The sequence below is a fragment of the Astatotilapia calliptera genome, chromosome 3 (genome assembly GCF_900246225.1).
Source record: "Astatotilapia calliptera chromosome 3, fAstCal1.2, whole genome shotgun sequence".
Taxonomy (NCBI): Eukaryota; Metazoa; Chordata; class Actinopteri; order Cichliformes; family Cichlidae; genus Astatotilapia; species Astatotilapia calliptera.
Window position 1 is genome coordinate 3,122,498 of NC_039304.1, and position 6,000 is coordinate 3,128,497.

A 6,000-nucleotide genomic window follows, 5' to 3' on the forward strand; every position below is an offset into this window, starting at 1 on the left:
GGAACAACAAGTAGGCCTGCAGAGTGAGAGCGAAGTGCTCTAATAGGGTGATATGGTACTACAAGGTCATTAAGATAAGATGGGGCCTGATTATTTAAGACCTTGTATGTGAGGAGCAGGATTTTGAATCCTGGATTTAACAGGAAGCCAAAACAGGAGAAATCTGCTCTCTCCTTCTAGTCCCTGTCAGGACTCTTGCTGCAGCATTTTGGATTAGCTGAAGGCTTTTCAGTGAGTTTTTTGGACATCCTGATAATAATGAATTACAGTCGTCCAGCCTGGAAGTAATAAATGCATGAACTAGTTTTTCAGCGTCACTGTGAGACAGGATATTTCTAACTTTAGAGATGTTGCACAAATGGAAGAAAGCAGTCTTACATATTTGTTTAATATGTGCTTTGAAGGACATGTCCTGGTCAAAAATGACTCCAAGGTTCCTCACAGTGTTACTGGAGGCCAAGGTAATGCCATCCAGAGTAAGAATCTGCTTAGATACCATATTTCTAAGATTTTCAGGGCCGAGTACAATAACCTCAGTTTGATCTGAATTAAGAAGCAGAAAGTTAGCGGCCATCCAGGTCTTTATGTCTTTAAGACATTCCTGCAGTTTAACTCATTGGTGTGTGTTATCTGGCTTCATGGACAGATAGAGCTGGGTGTCATCAGCATAGCAGTGTAAATGTATGCTATGTCTTCTAATGATGCTGCCTAAGGGAAGCATGTATAGTGTAAACAGAATTGGTCCTAGCACTGAACCCTGTGGAACTCCATAATTAACCTCAGTGTGTGAAGAGGACTCTCCATTTACATGCACAAATTGGAGTCTATTAGATACCGTATTTTCACGACCATAAGGCGCACTTAAAAGTCTTAGATTTTCTTCAAAAAGTGCGGCGCGCCCTATGTGTTGTAAGGAGGACGTAGTAGAGAACACCATGAGATCGTTAAAGGGTGAAGTGTGGGCGTTGATCGTATATACCGGACAATCGCACATACCTGTATAAAAGAACAGGTATGTGCATTATGCAGGACATTGTTGTTTTAACAACCCTGAAAATGGCAAAGAGACACGCTTACGAAGCACAGTTTAAACTGAAGGCCATCAGCTACGCGGAGGAACATGGAAATCGAGCAGCGGCGAGAGAATTTAAGATTAACAAATCGATGGTTTGCAAATGGAGGAAGCTGGAAAACAAGCTCCGGCAGGTCAAGAAAACGCAGCTGAGTTTCCGCGGACATAAGGCGAGGTGGCTCGAGTTGGAGGAAAGACTCGAGCGGTGGATCATCGAGCAAAGAGCGAGCGGGAGAAGCGTTTCGACGGTCACCATTCGGCTAAAAGCAGTTTCACTAGCTGAAGAGATGAACATTGAACATTTCCAAGGAGGTCCGTCTTGGTGCTTTCGTTTGATGAAACGGTGCCATTTTTCCATCCGGACCAGGACTACGGTAGCGCAGCAACTTCCAGCGGATTATAAGGAAAAGCTGGCCATCTTCCGCTCCTACTGCAGCAAACACATCGGCGACAAACACATCCAGCCCAGCCACATCACAAACATGGACGAGGTCCCGCTCACTTTTGACATCCCGGTGAGTCACACTGTGGAGAAGCAGGGGACCAGCACGGTAGCGATACGCACAACGGGGCACGAAAAGTCTTCTTTTACTGTTGTGCTTGGCTGCCATGCTAATGGACAGAAACTGCCGCCTATGGTGATTTTTAAGCGAAAGACTTTGCCTAAAGAGAAGTTTCCAGCAGAAATCATCATTAAGGCAAATGAAAAGGGCTGGATGGATGAGGAAATGATGAAAGACTGGCTGAGGGAGGTGTATGTAAGGAGACCAGGTGGTTTTTTCCACGCATCACCATCGCTGTTGATCTGTGACTCTATGCGTGCCCATCTCACAGCCGATGTGAAAAAACTTGTGAAGCAAATGAACTGTGAGCTTGCTGTCATTCCGGGAGGCCTGACAAAGGAACTCCAACCGCTGGACATCGGTGTGAACCGCCCGTTCAAAGTAAGGCTGCGAGCGGCGTGGGAGCGATGGATGACCGGTGGAGACCACAGTTTCACTAAGAGTGGAAGGCAGCGCCGGGCGAGTTACGCCACAATTTGCCAATGGATTGTAGATGCTTGGGCTAACATGTCTGCTGGCACTGTTGTTCGAGCTTTCGCAAAAGCCGGCATCGTTTCCGAGGAGCCGCACGGCACGAAAAGTGACTCTGACGGTGAAGACAGTGAACCTGGCATGTTTGATGGAGATTTAGCGCAGCTGTTCAATTCAGACACAGAGGATGAGGACTTCGATGGGTTTGATTGATGATAAAAATGTGAGTATCAAACTTTGTTTTGCTCCTGCTTTATTTTTAAATATGCACACTTGTATGCTTGTGTGTTGTTGATGATGACGATTACTGGTAATAAAAATGTGAGTAAGGTACCGAATTCAGGTTTGCTCCCGCTTTATTTTTAAATACGCATACGGTACTTGTATGCGCCCTATGATCCAGTGCGCCTTATGTGTGTGTTAAATACAGTAAGGGCACACATAACTGAGACTGCGCCTTTTAGCACAGTGCGCCTTATGGTCGTGAAAATACGGTAGATATGATACAAACCACTGCAGCGCAGTACCTGTAATACCTACAGCATGTTCTAATCGCTCTAATAGGATATTATGGTCGACAGTATCGAACGCTGCACTGAGGTCTAGCAGGACAAGCACAGAGATGAGTCCACTGTCAGAGGCCATAAGAAGATCATTTGTAACCTTCACTAAAGCTGTTTCTGTGCTGTGATGAGCTCTGAAACCTGACTGAAACTCTTCAAATAAACCTCTGCAGATGATCTGTTAGCTGTTTGACAACTACTCTTTCAAGGATGCTTGATATGAAAGGAAGGTTGGAGATTGGCCTATAATTAGCTAAGACTGCTGGGTCTAGAGATGCTTTTTGAGTAAAGGTTTAACTACAGCCAGCTTGAAGGCCTGTGGTACATAGCCGATCATTAGAGATAGGTTGATCATATTTAAGATCGAAGAATTAATTAATGGCAGGACTTCTTTGAGCAGTTTTGTAGGAATGGGGTCTAAAAGACACGTTGATGGTTTGGAGGAAGTAATTATTGAAGTTAACTCAGAAAGATCAATTGGAGAAAAAGAGTCTAACTTAACATCAATGGTACTAAGAGTAGCTGTAGATAATATTACATCTGTGGGATGATTACTGGTAATTTTTTCTCTAATGATAAAAATTTTATTTGTGAAGAAGCTCATGAAGTCATTACTAGTTAACGTTAAAGGGATGGTTGGCTCAACAGAGCTCTGACTTTTTGTCAGCCTGGCTACAGAGCTGAAGAGAAACCTGGGGTTGTTCTTATTTTCTTCAATCAGTGATGAATAGTAAGATGTTCTGGCTTTGCGGAGGGCTTTCTTATAAAGCAACAAACTATTTCTCCAGGCTAAATGATGATCCTCTAAATTTGTGACACGCCATTTCCTCTCCAGGTTACGAGTCAACTGCTTTAGGCTACGTGTTTGAGAATTATACCACGGAGTCAGGTACTTCTGATTTGAGGCCCTTTTTTTCTATAAGGCAGAGTAAATTAATTTGTTGATCAATCATTAAGTCATGAGCTAACAGAGACTTGGAGGAGAGAGACCTAATATTTAATAATCCACATTTCATTCTTTCTCCCTGTCCTATCCCCCAGTCATGTCTGTCCCGTTTGTAGCAACTCAAAATAAAATAAATTCATAATTATAATAAAGGTCAATGAAATGGACCAATATGGCAAGGCCATGATGATCCACTTGGTAAAATAAATCCGCTTGGCATCTTTCTTGGCCTTAAGACAACAATTCTGATGGCTAAAGATCCAAACAGGACACACAAAAAAAATAATAATCCACATTTCACTGTTTTACTCTTTGGTTCAGATGTGGAAACTGTATTGTTCTTTCTTTGTGATTTTTTATACGTAAGTCATTGTTTTGCTGGTTTTTAGTTTGTTTTTTTGTTGTATAAAGCGCTTGAGTTCTCAGAAGAGTAGAAAAACACTATATAAGAACCAGTCCATTTACCATTTACCATCAAACAAGACATGACTGCCATCCCACCAACTTGCCAGCATTCTCTTATTAGTAGGTTAATGAAAGGGACTTGCACACTGAGGCCTTCTCTTAGCCTGCTGATTCCTCCTGGGATTTTCCCACAGGTTATAAGGGGCTCTCAGAGGTGCCTTTTGAGACCTTAGTGTATTGACTTAAAGACTCTGTCACTCAAAACTGAGTGAGCTGCATTGGAAGCATGGAAGTGTCAGCTTTTGATCCACAGCCATTTGCTGATAAGAGCCAGTGTTGGCTTAATTCACGTTGTCCTGTTGGAGCATTACGCATGTATCCAGACAGGACTAAGGTGTTTAGGAAAGCAACCAGCTCTTTGTGTCCTCGCTCTCATAGAGGGAAGCCTCTGTCACACTAGCAGAGAGCACTAGAACTGAGAGCAGATATAACACCCCAACACAAAACAGATTGGCATCTCTAACAATGGATATGACATGAGTCAGACATGGCATGTAATGAAGGAACCATAGTGAAGGTGGGTCACAAAGCAACTTGGAGAACCAAAGCTCTGGCAATATGTTTTTAGACTGCGGCTAAACGTTGTTCCAAGATTTATCACTGCTCATTCTTTTTGTTCCCCAAGTGTCCTCGATGTCTAAACCTTTGTTATGGTTAAACCATCAGGCCAGATGAAACCATACCTCTCACTAGAGCAGGGCCAAAAATATTTATCACGATACACATTTGAAAATTTGCGATAACGATATAACTGACGATATAATTGACACTAGACAAAATACTTTACAACTCCACAACTTTATTAGTGCAAAAAACCCCATCAATGTATTTTCACTTAAACAAGCAGCTTTTTTATGTGCTTAAAGTTATATATAAACGTAACAGTGCAAATTCCTTGCTGACAGTTTAACCAAAAGGCATTTCCAGTGGAAACTGGCCGACATATCCTCAGCATAACCATGTATAATATCCACTAAACTTAAAAAGAGGTCATACACATACAATACGGTAACATTATGTTGAAGCACAGTACGTATCACTCCGCGAGGCTCCGCCTACGATAGTCGAAATGCTCCGACCCATATTCTATCACGATATTTCATTTTCTTATCGTTGCCCAACATTATACCGGTATTACCGTGAACTGTATGATATGACCCAACCCTACCTCACTTATCATCAGACCAGCAAACAGGGAGAAAAGCTAAGCTGGCAGCCAGCAGCTCCTTAAACATCACCTTTGAACATGCTTGACAGCTTGCTCCGTCTATAGTTATTTAGTCAGACAGGCAGCATGATAGTACAAACAATTACAGCAACAAATGCCGGATCATTGTTCAGGCGTGTGCATGACTGAGGTTTCATAACAGTTTTTAACAACAGTTATGAAGAAACACATCAGCAGAAACTAAATGGCTGATCAGATTACTATGTGATGCATCATGATGGTGGTGGGAATATTCAAGTCTGTGGGGGTTTTAATCTTCTCAATCTAAACACTTGCACTGAACTGACTCCACCCTACACAAGAAGAAGTAGCACTCTAATCTTGAGAGACATGATCCACTCTCTGGTTTCAGTTTTCTGATGTTTGGTAGGATTTTAAATGCAGAACATGTATTTATGTAGTAGTATTTGTGCATTTGTTACATTTGTTGCACATTAAAAAAGGCACCTGTAACATTCTGTCCAACTTTAAGCAAAACACATATTTCTAAAATAACTTAAAATATAATAATGAAACAATACTGCCCCCTGTTGCTTGAAATATGGAATTTTATTTGATAGCACTTCTTACAGAAAGAGACAACAAACCAAAGATAAAACCCCTCGAAAAACAAAAGCAAGAAAAATTAGAAGACATTGTCAGAAAAATCTATTTTTAAAATATCAGAAGAAAGATTCTTCTTCTTACACTTG